The sequence below is a fragment of the Pipistrellus hanaki genome (assembly GCF_964339955.1).
Source record: "Pipistrellus hanaki genome assembly, chromosome: 11".
In the NCBI taxonomy this organism is placed as follows: Eukaryota; Metazoa; Chordata; class Mammalia; order Chiroptera; family Vespertilionidae; genus Pipistrellus; species Pipistrellus hanaki.
The window spans coordinates 49,683,120-49,704,321 of NC_140513.1; positions in this window are offsets into that span (position 1 = coordinate 49,683,120).

Sequence of the window (21,202 nt, forward strand, 5' to 3'; positions counted from 1 at the left end):
AATTTTCAAAAGTGAAATGAGATACTTGATTTTTTTTAACTCATCAATATCCCTAACTGTCATAACTTTTGGAGCCCAGCAAGTAGAAAGCAATTTATACTTTGCTTCCCCCCTGTTCTCATGCCAGCCCTGTTAGACCTCAAATTCATAGATCACCATTTTCCCTAACTTCAATAGCACTTGGTGCCTATCCCACACCATTTAACACCTATTCACCCCTGTATGGCTTGCTAATCTTTCATATGCATCAGTATTTCCTCTGTACTGGAGTTACATAAATAACTTATGAAATTATTAATATTATATTAAGGCTGTAACATGTACAGAGATAGAATTTGTTCATAGATTAGCAAAACACTAGTTGTTGTGTGGTGATTAAAAAACACAAATATGATTTTCACGTACATGTGGAATCTAAAAAACAAGGTAATAAAATAGAAAAAGACTCATAGATACAGAGAACAGACTGATGGTTGTCAGAGGGGAGGGGGATTGTAAGATGGTGAAAAAAGGTGAAAGGATTAAGAAACACAAATTTGTAGTTATGGATAGTCACAGAGATGGAAATTACAGCATAGGGAATATAGTCAATAATATTGTAATAGCTAATGTATGGGGCCAGGTGGGTACTTGAAATATTGGGGGGACCACTTTGTAAAGCATATTATTGTCTAACCACTATGAAGTACACCTGAAACTAATACAGAATAATGGTGAATGTAAACTGTAATGGAAAAATAAAATTAAACAAACACAAATTACCCATTGAATGCTCAGAACTGTGTTAAAATGTGGAATAAGAAGACAAATAACATGTAGTCCCTTCTGTAATGGATATTGCAGGCTGTGGAAAAGTCAGAAATCGGACAGATGAACACACAGAAGTCAATGAATGATCGACAGAAAGACATGATAATTATCACAATCAAAAACATTGTTATACTCAGCAATGGGAAAGACCCAAGGAGTTTCTGTTATTGAAAGGAATAAAACCACTCATCACTGAGAAACCTATTTCTTAATCATAAAATATTTCAAAGTCAAATTTCAAGAATAATTCAAGAGTAGAAAAAAATCATTTGATATAACATTTGACAGAATGATTGAAATAAAATCAATATTAGATTATCTCTAATTCAATCTGAGTTGAACCAAAGACTGAAGCCAGTGTAAGATACTTATAAAGTATTCTGGTCTAAAGAACTGATTCTAGCCTAAACCCGTTTGGCTCAGTGGATAGAGCATCGTCCTACAGACTCAAGGGTCCTGGGTTTGATTCCGGTCAAGGGCATGTACCTTGGTTGCAGGCACATCCCCAGTAGGGGGTGCTGCAAGAGGCAGCTGATTGATGTTTCTCTCTTGTCGATGTTTCTAACTCTCTATCCCTCTCTCTTCATCTCTGTAAAAAATCAATAAAATATATTTAAAAAAATAAAGAAAAAACTGATTCTAAAATATAGCAATCAGAACCCAAGTGAGTTTATTTATTCAATGTATGACTAGGATCCAGAACTCTGAGCCAGATAACATGCGAAGGTGTTGAGAGAAAAGTGAGCAAGACAGTCCACATAGCACTAATAATACAGTCTTGGTTCTTAAAGGCCTCCCATCTCAGACAATTTGGTTCTTGAGCACATTGTTCATGAAAAAAAAAAGTCTGTTTTTTAATAAAAACCTGACAACCCTTTGACACTGATACATCAGCGTGACAAAAAGCGTCTCTCAGGCCACAAAGAAGAGAATGGGAGTCAGTTTACCTCTAAACTTCGCATTGGTTTCACATCTGGAAATTGTGCAGAAGCACCAAAACTTATGGTTTTACTTCACTTATATAATAGTATTTTCAATGTCATGTCTCATCGCTCTGAAATTCTAAAACAATACTCATAATAATGCTGATAGAAATACACTGATCTCGTCTTTATGTCAATAAAAATTGCTAAATGTTTCCCTTTTAATTGCAATGTTAGCTATTAACTAATATATGCACTAGAGGCCCAATGCACAAAGATTCGTGCAAGAATGGGCCTTCCTTCCCCTGGCTGCTGGCACCACCTTCCCTCTGGCCAGAGCCGCCTTTCCGCCTTCCCATGCTGCCCAGAGGCCTAGAGCGGCTGGGGTGGTGCAGAACGCCTGTGACGCAAGTGTCCTGCTCTGCCCTCAGCCATTCCATACCTGTATATGCAAATTAACCTGCCACCTTTGCTGAGTTAATTTGCATACTCATTCCTGATTAGCTGGTGGAAGTCATGAAGGTATATTCAACTTGCATCTTACTTTTATTAGTGTAGATGTTTAATGAAGTTAAAAGATATTCTTGTTATTAGGTCACCGAAATTTTATTTTTATCAGAAACAGGCACTAGATTATCTAAATGTATTTTAAGTGTTCACTAAAAATTTCATTATATTACTTACTTTTATTGATTGATAGAATATAGTATTCAATAAAATTAAGTTTCCATTTGTAAATTGGTTCGACAATTTGGTTCTTGAGCACATTGTTGATTAATAAATTCTTTTTTTAAAATATATTTTATTGATTTTTTTTATAGGGAGGAAGGGAGAGGAATAGAGAGCTAGAAACAACGATGAGAGAGAAACATTGACCAGCTGCCTCTTGCACACCCCCTACTGGGGATGTGTCCGAAACCAAGATACATGCCCCTGACCAGAATCGAACCTGGGACCTTCAGTCCCCAGACTGATGCTCTATCGACTGAGCCAAACTGGTTTCGGCAATAAATTTTTGATTAAACACATTATATTTTAATAGATATTGGAATTTATTTACTGGTATTTTATTTTATATTTTTGCATGTATATTCCTACATCTTATTGTCTATGGTTTTGTTTATATGTGCTATCTTTATGAGGTTTGGGGGTTAAGGTTTTTAGAGCTTCATGCAATACATTTGGAAAAGTTCAACATTTTTCTATTTTCTTGTACAATTTAAATGCAAATAGTTTTCCCTGGTCTTAAATCACTGTCTGAACTTAAGTAAATCTTGCCATTTATAGATGGGACATTTTATCAAAAGTGGGAAAAATGTCTGAACATATTTAGTGGATTAGTGAATACACATTTGTATGACAGATAGAAAATTACTGAGACTAGGAGTATCCTAACTCTTCTTACAAGTTTCTAAAGATCATAAAGACTAAGTTTTTCAGGGAACCCAAATTTCTCATCAAATATGGACTCCAAAGATAACCTCTATGCTTAGTAAACCAAGAATTGTTGTTATTTAAAAATATGTAAAATATTATTACATATGGCCCAAAGTTTAGTTTCAGGAAATTAACAACCATAAATACAATCATATATTAACATTAAAAATTTTGTTTGCATTGACTTGGGCTTCTCTTTAATGCAGACCCAGACATCAAATAAGGAATAGCACAGATTTTCAGCTGTCTTTCCATACTAACATAATATTTGTGTTTTTTGTTTCTTATGTGTTGTGTTTTTTAATCACTATACTCAAAATTGTAACACTTCCAGCCTAAAGTTACATGGAATCAGTTTGTTTTTCAGTTTAAAAATTAATCATTTTTCCATATTTGTTTTAAATAATTAATGTGATTTGTGCATCTTATAGTTGTTTCTTGGCATTAATTATTCTTCAGAAGGTAGTTTCTGTTCATGTATAATTAATGAACAAAAACATAGGTGAGGTGTCAGTTGAGTGGCTGACAGATTGTCTTTAAAGTAAATAATGTTTCTCCCAACTACTGCGCTTTCTTTTTAATGCTGTAAACCTCAGATGACTGTACAGGATGGGCTCTGGCTGGGCGCCTAACTGTGGCATGACAAACTTAATTAGAAAATAAAAGATAGGGTGCTGCTGAACTTATGAGAAAACATTTTCAAAGTTTAAAGTGATGACTTTCAAGCTTGTGAGGGAAACACAATATTGCATTCTCTGTTTTGCAGATCATGGGTTATGCTTGTACATATGCGTGCGTACACGACTGACGTCAGTTGGCTCAAAGAACAATGCCAAGTTATCAAGACTTCCATGAGAACTGCACTTAGGGAATTCATTCAGTTATTTCCTTTTGTATATATCCCCTTAAAATGTCCTTCTATTTTAAAAAAGTAGATGGGTTTAATTTTCTTACTTTGGAATTTCTCCAATTTGACTTGGTCAATTAAATTAACTCTGTTGTGGTTTTTGAGTTTTACTTCCTTCATATAAAATAGGTTTCATTTTATTTGATAATTTCCAAGATCTGATACCCGTATAACACAATATAATTTGTAGTTAATACAAGATATTGGCAATTCAAATCACATCAATAACCTAAAGGTAAATTCAGCTTTTTAGTTTGTTTACTTGCACTTATTCATAGCTAATTAATATAAATTTTCTAGCTCAGAATATCTGCATATGGAAAATAATGCTAACAATAAACCCTACCTTATATGATTGTGGGAAAATTTAAAAAGATACTACTATAAATGCTTTTATAGTAGCTAACATAATGGGTGCTCAAAAACTGTTATTATTATAACCATATTATTCTTCATTCATCCTTATGGGGATGATTTTAATCAAGTACTAATATCAATGAAGGCATGGTATCCCATAAAATATATTTTTTAAAAAGAAGTTACAATCATCTGTATCATTTTATTGAACTGTCATAAAATTTCTCATGTGTGAGATCATGTGATACTTATCTTTCTCTGACTGGCTTATTTCGCTTAGTGTAATATTCTCCAGGCACCTCCATGCTGTATCAAAGGGTAAGAGATCCTTCTTTTTCACAGCTCCATAGTATCCCATTGTGTAATTGTACCACAGCTTTTTAATCCACTCATCTACTGATGGGCACTTGGGCTGTTTCCAGATCTTAGCTATTATAAATAATGCTTCTATGAACATAGCAGTGCATTTATTACTTATGGTTGGTATTTCTGGCTTCTTAGGATATGTTCCTAGAAGTGGAATCACAGGTCAAAAGGCAGTTCCATTTTTAAATTTTTGAGGAAACACCACACTATTTTCCATAGTGGCTGCACTAGTCTGCATTCCCACTAGCAGTGTATTAGGGTTCCTTTTTCAAAACAAAAACAACAAACTGTTTCCTTCTGAAAGTATGGTCTTATTCTAAAGGTCATACAGAAATTCTGGCAGCAAGTCACTGACAAATCACAAATATTGCTTTCTGAGTTTTTTTTAAATATCAAATTCATCTCATGATAAATGTCATTTAGTTAAGAAAAAGCATAGTGAATCCTGATGTTCGTGAACTTTAGAGGAAATTTGCTGCAGCTCTGTAAACTCTGCCTTCAGTATATAATTATATTTTTTTATTTTCAAATCTTTATTATTGAAAGTCTTACATAGTTCTAGCTGGTTTGGCTCAGTGGATAGTGTCGGCCTGTGGACTGAAGGGTCCCGGGTTCAGTTCCAGTCAAGGGCACATGCCTGGGTTGCAGGCTCGATCCCCTGTAAGGGGCATGCAGGAGGCAGCCGATCAATGATTCTCTTATCACTGATGTTTCTACTTCTCTCTCTCCCTTCCTCTCTGAAATAAAAATATATATAAAAACAAAAGAACTCACTTATAAAAAAAAAAAAGTATGCCCCCTCCTCCCCATTTACTCCTTCTAGCCATCCCTGCCCCCCAGCCCAGACCTTCGTCACATTATTGTCTGTGTCCATGGATTATGCATATATGCATACAAGTTCTTTGGTTTATCTCTTCCCACATAACTATATTTATTTTATGATAATATATACAATATCTGCAGCTCTTTGAATATTCATTTTAGAACCTTCCAGGGGCCTTTTAGATATGGGTCAACCATAGTAGCCCATTACAGACTGATTATTTTTTATAACCACTACATGAAACCAAGAATAATGTTCAAAATATTTAACAGCAGTAAGAAAGAAAGATATAAGAGCTGAGCCTTAAAGTCTCTGATAACACCTGGCTTGAACCTTGCAGTTGCTGGATCATGAGAATGTACAAAAGGTCCTAATAAATAAGTTTTGATAGAAATGGGCTATAGGAAGTTATTTGCCTACTGATGGCAAAGTATTTCAATAATGTTTTAGCAGCTAATAAGGACTCTACTCCTATGTAGCAGCTCTGTATGTATGTAACGCCTAAGTATCATTCTGTGAACTAATGGAGCTGGGTTAAGTCAAGTATTTCTTCTCTATAAAGTAGAAATGAAAAGATATTAATTACCTATATTAAAGATAAAAATTCAATGTAAGTGTGCATATTATATTAAGCAGTATTTTTAAAAATATATTTTATTGATTTTATTTACAGAGAAAAAGGGAGAGGGATAGAGAGTTAGAAACATTGATGAGAGAGAAACATCCATCAGCTGCCTCCTTCACATCCCTTACTGGGGATGTGCCCACAACCAAGGTATATGACCTTGACCAAAATAGAATTTTGGACCCTTCAGTCCACAGGCTGATGCTCTATCCACTGAACCAAACTGGTCAGGGATAAGCAGTATTTTTAAAAACATATATTTATTGATTTCAGAGAGGAAGGGAGATGAAGGGAGAATGAGAGAGGGAGAGAGGGAGAGAGAGAAGTAGAAACATCAATGATGAGAGAAACATTGATTGGCTGCCTCCTGCTGCCTCATGCACGCTCCCCATGGAGAACTGAGCCCACAACCCAGGCATATGCCCCTGACCTGAATCAACCCTGGGACCCCATCAGTCCACAGGTCTACGCTCTCCACTGGGCCAAATCAGCTAGGGCTTAAGCAGTATTTTAACTGACCCTCCTCCTTGCCAACCCTCCCTTGCTAGCCTCTTTCCCACTCTGCGTCTATTTCCATCACATACAACAATTTGACTTACAATACTTTTTATTTACATATGTATTTAACTATTAGGGTGTGTGTGTGTGTGTGTGTGTGTCTACTCAGGTTCTTCAACTAGAATTCAAGCTTTTTGAGACCGGGACCATATTTTCATTGTATATATCTGTATTCTCTTTGTACTCACAGTGCCTGGTACATAGATGATCAATCATTATTTGTTGAATAAAATAATGATCCTACATCATTAACCAAAATGGATCACTTCATGCTCTATAGTCCTATATCTTTGCTTGTTTACCACCATTTGATAAATTAATATTGTGGGCCTTTTTAATGACTTAAGCTCTGTGAGAGTAGGGGGCACATCTGATTTGTCTTGGTGTGCTATTCAATTATCCAGTCCAAGCCCATCGATAGTTATTAGGCGGTGGCTGAAATGAGGATGGAGGACAGAGAAAGCTGCTCTGTTACCTTCTTGCAACAAAGACATGCTTATTTGGCTGGAGATTTTAAGATGCTGAATCACTCAAAGGCTGGATCTCAATCTCAAAACACTGGGTTTCTTCCAGGATCATATGAGTTACAATAAAAAAAGAAAAATGCCAACTATTTCTGCCTGCAAGCATATAATTACACAAAAAGTCATATGACAAACTGAGCAGCAAGCCACTGACAAATCACCAACATTGCTGTAGAAGTTTTCCTAATTCTCTATTTCAGATAGTTTGTAGTAGGAAACTAAGAAAGAATATCATGACCTAATTCTGAGGTCTCTTCCCGCTTCTGGGAAACTGTGTAATAGATTCATCTGAGGATATTGCAAATAGCTTAAATCTTTCTCCCCCTCAGAGAGACAAAAGGGAAACTTGGCTTTCTCCTTTAAGGCTTTACATCTGAGACACATGGGAGGATTGTGCTTATTTTTTAAACAGTTTGACACAACGCAGCATGCACAAGGATGAGCGTGATGAATTGGTGCAAGTCCTACCTGAGGTGAATGCTGGCAGGGAAAGGGCCCCGTGATTCGCCGACTGCTGTCACCACCCGCTGGCTTAGACCAAGCGGTGGCAGCTGGTTCTTCGCACTTCGGTTGAGGAGCAAAGATTATCTCAGTTTTATTCATATCAAATTATGCACATTCTTTTAGAATTATCTAGGAGATAATAAGCAACGCCTTTTTTACCTTTTGGTTTTATAAAATTACATTACTATTTAGACTATAGAATATGCTGTGATTATGGAATCATAGATACACTGTAGCTTAATGACTCTAAATAAGGTTGCCAGATTTAGCAAATAAAAGTATAAGGTTTCCAGCAAATGTGTGTATCAATAAACAATGGTTTATTTTTGTGAGTGAAATTATGTTCCAAGCAACATATTTATACTTAAAAAAATTACTTTTTGTTCATCTGAAATTCAAATTTATCTGGGAGTCCTATATTTTATTTGGCAACCCTACCCCAAGTTTGAATTCCAATTTTTCTACCAGTTGCTTCTTGCCAGTTATTTAACGTCTCTGATGCTTACATATCTGGAAAATTAAAGTGAACATATCTATCTTGAGTGACTTTTGGGATAACCAAATAAGACATTTTTGTCTTTCCTGATATGAATGCCAAGTCAGAACTGAGCTGAGCACTCCTTTCAGTCTAAAGGCATATTAATAGTCAAGACAGGATAAAACACAATAAACATATATTGTACTAACAATGTCCAAATCTCAGTCTCCTAACATGAGATGTTTATTTCTCATGCGTGCAGGATTCCACTTGGCCTCTCAGTAACCCATACTGCCTGGATCTGGTAGCCCCCTTTGTCAGGCACACGTGACAAAGACATAAACCTGGGCCAGCAATGACATGCTTCAGCTTGGAAGCGATATCCTTCACTTTTGCACACAGTTCATAAACAAAACTCATCACAGGGGCCTGCCTAGCTATTAACATATAACCCACATATGCCTGGAAGGAGACGGGAACTAGTGTGGGTGAGTACTACAAGCATTTACCACAATACTTACCATATCAGAAGCAGTAACAGAATCTGAGAGAGAAGTACTCAGTGGTCCAAACTGGTTCCTACTGGGGAAACCTCTTCCAGGATGTCACCAGGGCCTCAGTTCCTCAAAGTCTCCAATGATATGGGGCTCATGGCTCATTATTTTAAAAAAAAAATCTTCTTTGTTGAACTTATTAAAATAACGTCGGCTTCCTTACAATTCCTGAAATTTCCTCCACTCTGTGGCTGCTACTGCCAATGTTTGCACTTTGTTAAAAAAGAAAAGAAAAGAAAAACAACAGCTATAGACATAATGTAAAAATTAAGAAGGTGTTTTAAGAATGAAGAATAAACAGGCACTTAAACTAGAAAAGAATAGATCACTTTTGAAGGCTAAGAATGCTTCATGAACATTACAATATATTCAGCCAATTAGGGTTTCCTTTTCTTAAACATTCCTCTTCAGAAGGCGGGGAGAGAGGTGTGTGCAGGGGGTAGTTTTTGCCTTTGTTTTTGCTTTGTGTTCTGGTTGTGTGTTTGTACTACTTTTATTCTGAAAGAAAAAAATTAATATGGAGAATTTGTAACTGCAAACAAAGAAACCTTACTTGTTTTGATCAATTTTAGGCTGAACTTTTAAATCTATTAGCCAGATAAAAGTCCTTAATGTGCCACATGTGATAAAATAAATAAACAACAACAAAAAATACTACATTGATGGCATTGTCTACTGACTTTTTTAATTCATGGATGAAAATAGAGATAGGAATATATATTTAATATATATGTTCTATAAATAGAGAACATACATTATTTTGTAACTAGATCACAATGCTTTCTCTATTCAGAAGCAAGTTTTATTTGCTTCCCATCTGATTTTTCCTACTGATTATTCAGTGCTTAATTTTCTTTCTCATAAATTTCCTGTTTTGTTTGTTTAGATCTTTCATGCATATTGGAGGAAGATCATTGAGCACTTCAGGAAAAACTCAGAGCTCTATTTCTACTGGACCGACTTTTAATTCTGCACGAGAAAGTAACCTACTGCTAGAGCTCATTTCCATTTGTGGGAAAATACCCAATAATGACCGCTGACTGAAAGGGGACTCAACACCTGGAACATTACACCAGGGTTAGGCAAGAGGTTCAATATTGAAAGGTTATGGTCGGTAATTGTTAAGACATGACATTAACACAGCTCATAAATGAAACATTCTGATTCTGTCAACCAATTTCCCAGTCCCTTACACATCAGTTGACCATTTATTTATAATTCCCTTTGTGAACCCTCTATCTCTATACCCTGCTTACCATTATCCTGTTTATTTCAAACTGATAACAGAACCACAGTCAGTTGTAGTGTTGGGAAAATATTGCTAGAAATGGGACTGAGAAAACAATTATTTACTGGTTCACACACTAGATAAATCATGTTAGTTTTATAAACCTCTATAGAGTTAGTGTGATGATTAAATAAAAAATACATTACAAATTTATAACTTAAGTTATTGCCCCCAGGATTATAAGTACTCCTTACACTTTTTAATGTACACAAAGTCAAAAAGTTTCATAATGATTGATTAGCTATTGATAGCTTAGACAAAAAGTTAAATTATGAAACAAGCAAAAACCAGATATGGAAATTAAAACATAGAAATTAATTTTTCCTTGAATGATAGAAAATATAAAATAAGCAGTGTTAAAGTTAATTCCATAACAAAACCAAAAGAATTTACCAATAGAGTCTAAATAAGCACTATTTCTAGAACCATGCTTAAGAATTTCATAAATATTGTACAAAGGTAAGAAGTCACTGTTGACATTAACAAAGCCTTTTTTTTTTGTAGATCTCAAGAATTTCTAGATGCCAAGAGAAAAGACATGAATAAATAGGCACAACATTTGTAATGAACAGCATTACAGACTATACTAAGACCTCTTCCCAAGTGACCCATAAGAAGCCCACCCATTCTTCCTGCCACTCTTCTCTGCAGAAATGCATTTCTGCCTGAGGAGTACCACTCCCTACCGCCCCCTCATACTGAACATTCCAGGAAAACAGTCGAGTGCAGAAACCCTTTTCTGTCACTGCTCGCACCTGTGACTCTCGGCTGTGACTCTCATGTGAAAGGGCAGGGAGGTAGTGACTACCCAATAAAAGCCTTCACTGATAAAGCTACTCAGAGACAGAACTTACGTTAATCATCTGCTTAGTTTATATTTACACTGTTTCTCAACCATGCAGAGCCCATGGAAGGCCAGCGATTGAGAGCCTGAGGGTGCCTTCTCTCCTCTATCACATGTGCGGAGCACCACTGCTGGAGTGGGCACACCCTCCCGACTACCTTCTCCACTGTCACTTTTCAGCAAGCCCTCTGCACCCTCCCCCTGCTGCATGTGTCTCTCCCCAGCACTGCAATGTGGCCAACTTTTTTCATCCCCTCCCCCTGTGGTGTAACTTCTGATGCCCAGTGCCCAGGGTGCATTATTAATGGAGAAGGGACAAAGAAGAAGGTAAATTGGTTCTGGTGAAGAGGTGGAAAAGGCAGGGGTCTCTATCATTGTCTGCCTTCTGAAAGGTTATTTCCAAAATAACAAGACACCCTTAATGGGAGTATTAGCAAATGTTGGGTGTCTCTCCAAACTTCTTTGGAAGGAAGGAAGAAAGGAAGGAAGGAAGGAAGGAAGGAAGGAAGGAAGGAAGGAAGGGAGGGAGGGAGGGAGGGAGGGAGGGAGGGAGGGAGGGAGGGAGGGAGGGAGGGAGGGAGGGAGGGAGGGAGGGAGGGGGAAATAAACAACCAAAAGCTGTCTTTTTATCTAAATTTGATTTATATTACCAAAGTCCCCTCAGGTGTGTGTGTGTGTGTGTGTGTGTGTGTGTGTGTGTGTGTAAAGGGAGGAATGATGACACTTCTAAACATGTCGAAACTAGTTGTAAAGAACAAAAGCAAATAATTACACATGCATACAAAGCCTCTCAGTATTCACCATGCTTTGGATTCCCTATTTTTTTGTTGTTGCTGTAAATCCTCACCTGAGGATATTTTTCCATTGTTTTCAGAGAGAATGGAACTGGGGAAGATGGAGAGGGAGGGGGGGAGGGAGGGAGGGAGAGAGAGAGGGAGGGGGGGAGGGAGGGAGGGGGGGGAGGGAGGGAGGGGGGAGGGAGGGGGAGAGAGAGAGAGAGAGAGAGAGAGAGAGAGAGAGAGAGAGAGAGAGAGAGAGGTGAGAGAGAGACACATTAACAGGTTGTCTTATGCACAAGTGGAGGAGAGTGAACAGGTGACCCTTAACTGGGAATCAAGCTCATGACCCTTTAGTGCTCTGGTGCATGCTCTGACCACTGAGAACCACCGGCCAGGGCTTCCTAATTTTAATTTCCTAAATGTCTCACTTTACCCTTCTATAAATTGACAATATATTATAAGCTAATTCAGTGAAAAAAAATATTAGAAAGGTAGACAAATAATTAGTTTGATCAAACTAAAAACGAATCTTCCTCAATTCATTACACATATAGATTTCATTCTATTTTAATAATAAATTTGACACTGATTATGATAAATCTTTCTAGAGTCTCACTTTATCTGCATATTTCAAGATTTTAATTTTAACAAGATTTTTCAAGCTCTTATAGGACTTTAAAGACCTATTTTTCAAAGTGTTTAATGTGATCCGTTCTTATAAGTAATATTTTCATACTTTTATACTAGATATAACTTAATTTAAATGTAACCTGACTTAGAAAAAGATTTCGGTTACTTAGGCTTTGCATTCTCTTTTATACAGGAAGCTACTTTTGCAACCAAAATGCTGAGGCAGGGAGTTCCTAGGTGGACGGGGGAAGGGAGGGAAGGAGAGAGGAAGAGAGAGAGAGAGAGAGAGAGAGAGAGAGAGAGAGAGAGAGAGAGAGAGAGAGAGAGAGAGAGAGAGAATGCTATCTTTCCACTAACTGGCAGTTAACAACCTGCTCCTACAGGCAGTGAACTTTGCCCTCTGAGCTTCTCCCATCACCTGCTCCAGAATACAGTGTTGAAACCTGATCAGCAAGTTTTCCTGAGCTGCTTCCTCTCTATTAGATTGTTTTCTGAGATTACCCAAATCCAAATTTATTTGTGGTCTCAGAATTATCTGATGTTCTTTACAGTGAGGAACGTTTCTAGAAATGCCTAGCAAAATAATTACCAATTGTCCTCCAAATGAGCAATAACCAGGAGGAGTTGAACCCAAAACCCAGGTGGTCTTCTTTGGTCAGCAGTATTTCTGGGGCAACCCTTTTATTTATTTTAGTGAGGACACTTCTAACATCAATGGAGGATTCTGGTTAATGGTCCCAATGGGACAGCCACAACCCTTTGTAAATCTTTTAATGTTTTTCACTGCATCACATGTTCCTAAATAGAAACTGTTATTTTTGCCAATGTTGAGAAATCTCATCAATCTCTGGGCTTCCTGTTTAGTAAAGTTACTAAGACATAAGCAATGATTTCTCACAATTGAAAATATCCCCAGTTTCTCTAGCCCATGAGACTCGCCAACATTTTATGAACTATGCCGGGGATGTTCATTTTACTTGTGTTTTTCTATTCGTCTGCTGAACCACTGAGCTCCCACGTCCTCCTGTGCTACTTTCTCAATGTAGGCAGCTACCACAGTATCATCAATGCAACGTGCTATCTTGCCCTTAACAATACTACAAACATGAGATATCCATGCACAGGATAAGCATGGAATATTATCTTGCCACCATAGCTGCACTATTATCTCCATGCATCAATACTAGTTTTTCCTGGCCTGGTGGGGCTCAGTTGGTTGGGTATCATACCATGCACAGAGAGGTTGGAGGTTCAATTCTTGATGAGGGCACATGCCTGGGTTTGAGGCTCAATGCCCGGTCGGGTTTCTGCAGGATGCAGCTGATCAATGTTTCCCTTTCATATGGAAGTTTCTCTCCCCCTCCATCGCTCTCTAAAAATCAATAAAAATATTTTTAAATCCTGCATTTTCTTCATACTGTAAGTCTAAAAAAAAAAACCCTGATCATGCATCAATCTATAATGATCTCTTTACCAATTTCAACATCCCCTGTACTGTTTATCAGGAATTTCAGCAAATATATTGTGGGGTTCATAGTTTTGTCTCCCTAGCTAGATGTGAAGAAGGTCAGTTCCTATTCTTCTTTTACAGTAGAGGCATTTACCCTTCAAATATATATATATTTAGGAATTCTGTCAGAACACTTCTAATGAGTGGCATGAGCATAGGTCAGAGGAAAAGAATCAGGTGAGGTCACAGAATCACTAATGATATCTACATCTCTAAAATATCATGTGTCCTCCATTTGCCACATTAAAAAATACTCATATTTATGATTATTATAAATAATAAATGGTTATTTTGGAGGCTTCAAAATAGTGAATGGTTGGTCTTTGGAATAAGACTATTAAGTGATCACCAAACTGATCTCTTTTCCTTGGCAAATAGCTGGACTACATTTCCCAGCCCCCTTGTAGTAGGGCAGGGCCAGTGGAACTTTGTAGGCAGTGATGAAACTACTTTCAGGTTTGGCCTTTTAAAAAAATCTTCCACAAAACAGTACTCTATACTTTTCCCCATATGCACTGTGATGCAAATATGCATGGTGACCTTAGAAGTTATGTGTTGAAGATGCAAGATTCACAACATGAAAGCAAAATAAATTCTCTCACTTTAAGAAGAACCACTCTGTTTAGGAACATCCGTTTTACAATTCACATGAAGAGGAAATGAACAATTATATTATGACTAGAGGCCCGATGCACAAAATTCCTGCAAGGAGCTTGGCCCCCCACCCACTGTGGCAGCCACCTCTCCCCTGCCCCCTGCCGCTGCAGCTTCATCTGGAAGGCCTGTCTAATTAGCATATTATGCTTTTATTATTATAGATAAGCTTCTGAGTGTCTGATATTTATCTGCAATGGTAACTAGGGTTACAAAGATATATAGGCAGGCATCCTTCACCTTTTTACAAGGCATCATGTTGAAAGAAGAGAAGGAAGAAATGTTGCTACACAACCTCCAACCTTACCTCACCCGAGATTCGGCTAGACCATTAGTGTATCACAGAACTTATAAGGCTCTCTCCTGTGTTTAAGTAAGGCCAATCTCAGAAATAAGCTAAGCCTCAGTGTCTATTTTACATAGACATCAAATTAGATACAAAGACAAAGTACTGAAGTCTAATTAAAACAATGGATAAATTATATTATTTACATAGCATAGATACATATATACACATACAGACACATAGGAGTGTGTGTGTGTGTGTGTGTGTGTGTACACATATATATAACTATTGTATATTTCATAATACATAAGTATGTATTCCATATTTAAATAGATAATGTATATTATATAACTATTATATATGATATAATACATTCCTTTATATGTAACCACTATAAATTCTATGTAAATTAAAATTTTATATCTACATTAAAAAATTTTAATCATCATCTGAGGGTATTTTTTCATTGATTTTTAGAGAGAGTGGAAGAGAGAAAGAAAGGCAGAGAGCCGGGACTGGTTTGGCTCAATGGATAGAGCGTCGGCTTGGGGACTGAAGGGCCCCGGGTTCGATTCCAGTCAAGGGCATGTACCTTGGTTGCGGGCATATCCCCAGTGAGGGTGGGCAAGAGGCAGCTGATCAATGACTCTCTCTCTCATTGATGTTTCTAACTCTCTATCTCTCTCCCTTCCTCTCTGTACAGAAATCAATAAAATATATTAAAAAAAGAAAGAAAGAAAGAAAAAAAGAAAGAAAGAAAGAAAGAAAGAAAGAAAGAAAGAAAGAAAGAAAGAAAGAAAGGAAGAAAGGCAGAGAGAAACATTGATGTGAGAGAAACACATCAATCAACCAGCATCCGGGCCAGAGAGAAGCCTGCAACTGAGGTACATGCCCTTGAACAGAATCAAAACCAGGACCCTTCGCTCCCAGGCCAACACGCTATCCACTGAGCAAAAACAGCTAAGACTACAATATAGATTTTTGAAGTAATTCTAAAAAAAAAAAAAAAAAAAGATTTCATATTTATTCTGTACATTTATTCATTCTGAATACATTGATATCTTCTTCAATATTTCTTTTGCTAGTAACATCTATCATATCCCTATACTTTATATTATGACTATTATGTTATAATAAAACAGGAACAGTTTCAATATCATTACTATAAATTATATAGGCTTGATAAATACCTTCAAAATATGTTTAAAAAGTAAAAAGTGAGCCAATCTGATTACTAAATATATACTATTTGTATTTTATATAATATATATGTATATACACACATTATTTTATATAATTTATAAAATTTAACAATTTAATAATTAAAATTTAATTTAATAATTAAAATTTAATTATTTTATATTTTATAAAATTTAACAATTTTATAAGGACTTGGAATATAGTGACTATACTACCTACCATTTGCAGAGCATCAGCCCTCTTACAGCCTCTAGCACACAGTAGAAGAACATGAGGATGGACCACAGAGATAAATTTAAAATACCAAAATAATGGAAACTATTTTTTTACCAGTGTTATAGTTCAGACACAACCTTTGGAAATGGACACAATAATTTTAACTACACAACAATAATCAAAGATACTTGTATTTAGAGTGGATAATTGCACTCTACAGGCAAGTATCTTTGATTATTTTACTTTGATGTCTAACACACATGTAGCTAGCAGTTTCTCTACAGGGAAATCTTACAAGGTCATTTGTTAAAACAAGCAGAATATAAATCATCAGCAAAATAAATACTTTAGCCCTGACTGGTGAGTTAAGTGGTGCAGGGGTCTTCGAACTACGGCCCGCGGGCCACATGCGGCCCGCAGAGGAGTCTGATCCGGCCCGCCAGGTTTTTTGGGCAGTGAGCACAGCCGAGGTGTTACAGTAGGAATTAGTAGTTCATATAGTCCGGCCCTCCAGCTCTCTGAGGGACTGTGATCTGGCCCCCACTTTAAAAAGTTTGAGGACCCCTGGGTTAGAGCATCAGCCTGAGCAGCAGAGAGTTGCAGGTTTGATTCCAGGTCAAGGGCACCTGCACCTGGGCTGCAGATTCAATCCCCATCCCATTCAGGGTGTGTGTGGGAGACAACCAATCCATGTGTCTCTCTCATATAAATACTTCTCTCTCCTATCCCCCTTTCTGCTGGCTTACACTCTCTTAAAAATCAATGGAAAAAATATCCTCACTCTTCCAGTGAGCATTAAAAACAAAACAAAACAGAAATACTTTAAATGCTTTAATATTACCTTCTCAAGAGAATATTTCAATAAACAGAAATCAAATATTGTTAACTGGCCCTGCACCGGTATTTTGCAATATATTACAGAGTTTCAAGAATGCAATAAGGAAATGAATGGAACATTTTATGGGAGACCACATTCTCTGAGACCTCAACTTTAAATATTCCACCCAGAAATGGTATGTTTGACTGAGCCTCTGCTCATTGACACAAAAACACAGACCTGACATTCTTCCCTTTGCTCCCACTGAAAATAAGCTCCTCCATGAGGTATGAACACATGACTGGCCTAACAGATGACTCTGAGTTGCCTTAATGCCTTTGGAATTCTAACCATTAATCTAAGCTGAGAACAACTAAGCATGTAATTGAACAACATGTAATCCAAAGGGCAATGAATATAGTCACTATCATTTGCCACACATATTACTAAAGATATTAATATTCATTAATAATTTTTCTAGAAACAGAAGGGTATCCCTGAAAAGTTTCTCCTCAACTTAACCTAAATTCCTGGTCCTTTATCATTAGTTTTTTTCCTAACTTTTTTTTATAAATGACAATCATGAGACTTCAAAGGAAAATATAAAGAGAGAGGATCAGTCCCTTTGCCTGAGATATGAACTTAATTCACATCAGCTATGAACGTCTGACATGCACACAAATGATGTTTATAGTACAATTCTTAGTACTCCTTCTGTGCATAGCTCCCTAGGTCTTCAAAGCTATTTCTTTGGTTTAATAATGTTTTAGCACTAAGACACAATTTATGGAATTCAGCAGTATCATTTACCTAAAGGTCATTGAGCATTTGCTATTATTTAACTTGTCATAATAACTAATTATTCATTTTTTTTTACTAATGCATGTATTGTTAGATTCATGTGTAGACAGGTACATGTAGGTAAAGTTTCAGACTTAGCCCATCATAAGGCAAAATTACTGTATAAAAATTAATTTCCACCAAAGAAATCTTAGAAATAATTTTTGCAGTGGACCGAGGAGTGTTACACATGTAGTCTGACATTAATTTCTGACCTATGCTGTGAATAATTCAGAAGGATCCTGACACTGCACATTTCACAATATCCAGGCAAAATAGAAAGACATAAGTGCATTTTCTTCTTTTTACACTTTGCTCCAGCCTCTTGCATTGGAAAACACCAGTAAGATGAGGAATAATGTCAGTGTATGTGTGTGGAATACACTAGTGTGGGGTCCACTTCCAGGTTTTCACAATTAATAGAGAATGTTGTTTCAGCTTTCCTCTCTCTTCAATGTTTGACACTCTTATTTCACAGGACTATTTGTAACATCGATTTGACATTTGTCAATAATGAGGGCATTGTGAAAAATACATTTGAGTATTGTAAGGTAGTTATAAATATGGTATTAACTTTATTATTGTTCATCTATTTCAAAATTTCTACCTTTGATTCATTTGTTAAATTAGTATTGATTGTCTGCAATCCACTGATTATTTTTATCTGAGCTTATCTGCTTCAACAATATAGACTTATCACACACAGTTAACAGACTCAGGGAAACAAAGACAGTTGCTCATTCAGAGCTGGTCTATTTTATGACTTGAAATACAGCTGTCCATTTCCCAGCCTTCCTCTTTTAAAATGTGAGCAGTACTTACAAACTACAAACATTTTGGAACCAAACTAAGTTGGCTTCAAAACCTGAGATTTCTAATCACAACTGCATAATTTTAAAAAGCCTTAAACTCCGTAAACTTCCATTTGCTCATTTGTAAAACAAGAATAAAAGTAGTATTTTAAAAACATTTTGAAAGAGTGAGAGGTAATATAGGTACAGTCCTTAGGGAAATAATAGATGCTCATTCATAGTAGCTAATGAAAATACATTCCTTTCAGCGAGAGCACTGGCTACCATTAGTTTGGGAATAAATACATCAAATGTCTACTTCTCACTCATGTTTAAACATGGCTATTTGGCTCTCTAAGAGTGCTTAGGTCAATACTGAAAAAGAAGGACAAAAGGTTACCTTCTGATAAGTGAGAAGCTGTAAGTGAAAAATGAATAAGTAATAAAAATTTCAGGGAGTGCTTAGCATTATGAAAAAGACTAAGTCCTAAGAAGCAAGTGAGGAATGACGGTATTGGGGACGGAGAGTGCTTCAGGTGGGGCACTTAGGCAAGGCCTCTCTGAAGAGGTAACAGTGGAACAGAGACCCGAATGCAGTGACAGAGTGAGCATGAAAGACCTTGGAGATGGCTGAGGGAGCAGTAGCTAGAAGGCACAGAGGCTGTAACAAACTTGCTCTTAAGCAAAGAACAAGGAGGGAGGGGAGGGGGGCCAGTGGGAAGATGGTAGGAGGACATCAGACATAGGAGGGGCCCGATCATATGGGCTTCTATAAGCACTTGGGTTTATTCTAAGTGAGTTCAGAAGCTATTGAAGGGATTTGTTGAGAGCAGTGGCAATCAGGTATCAGCAATAAAAAGCTCTCTCAGGCTGCCGAATGGAGAATAAAATCTTATGTGGAGAATAAACTCCTGTGTGGTTAAGCATGGAAAGTGAGGAGATAACACTAGGTCTGTGGTCAGCAAACTGCAACTCGAGAGCCAGATGCGGCTTGAGAGCCAAGTTTTGCAGCTCTGTTGACTAATGAGTTTGCCAACCACTGCTAGACTGAATATTACCTTGTAGTTGGAAGCTGTGAGGATTAGGCAATTGTGGCATATTGTATGCAAAGAGGTAAAGGGTAGTATATGATAGTGGGCGGCAAACTCATTAGTCAACTGAGAGGCAAACCACAGCTCAGAAGGCCCATGTGGCTCACGAGCCACAGTTTGCGGACTACTGCTTATTGCCATAGGCAAGGTGAGAGATAATGACAGCTCAAAGTTAGGCTGTTAGACCAAGTGATGAATGCAGTTTGCATGAAACAAAGAGAAAGAAGCAGTGGCTTTTGCAGGTATCCCTCCTCCCCCGCCAAGCAATGGGATAAACAGTAATTTCATTCACTGAGATGGGAAAGACTGAGGAACATGTTTTAAAAATGTGTGGCCAATTAGACATCTAAGTGGACTTAGTAAATAAGAAGTTAGAATGTAAGTCAGATCCTTTGGGAAAGATTGTTATTAGTTATCAACCGGATTCACCAGCTCATGGATGAATTCCATGTGGCCAAATAAGATTGCTCGTGGTAGTAATACCCAAGGTGGTGTCCCCACAGTCTCCTAGAAGTGCACAAATCCTTTAGGGTCCAGAAAGAAAATATCAGAGCATAATTTTATATTTATTCTTATACTTCATATGCTGTTATTCGAAACTGATGCCCTCACCTGCCCCATATCAGTCATTTATGTATTACACTGCACTTGGGCTGTCCTGGAGTAACTGTGAGAATTATCTAACGAAGAAGCATGTGGACGAAGCTTCATTTTTGTTTTTGTTTCTGATTTGCTTTCAACATAATACGGCACCTTGTAGTTTATTTATATCTGCGCATATAAACATATAGGAATAGGTTACCTAATTTTTCAAATAGCTTTTTACTATGAACATTTTATTTTGGCATAACTTTAGATATACAGAAAAGTTACACAGTTTCCATACCCTCTTCACCCATACATGATATCAGTACCTTTGTCAGAAGTAAGAAACCCACCTTGGTATATTACTACTAGGTTCAATCAAGAAAAAAAAGACATGATAATCTACTTCAATCCAGCAAGGAGTTGAACTAAAAAAAATTAAATTAAATTAAATTAAAAAAGACTATATAAATATTATTTTATATGCATTATGTTTTACACTTAATTTTGCCCTGAATAAATATGAAACCTTAAGATAATGGTTACTGATGGTATAAGGCCATTAAAATTTGCAAAGGCATTTAAATAATTTTAAATTAGTGCCATTGGCTTAATCCTTGAACAGAAAGTACGAAAGAAGCTGGTTAGTGGTCAACTTCTAAACCACAGAAACGCAGTGAACCTGTGACACTCTGATAAAGAGATGGACACACCCCAATGCAGGTGAAGGCTATCCGAGGTCAACACCAGCAGGCACCAGGAGCATCAATGGCATGTGACTTGGTGTAATTGTATTTGATGCTTT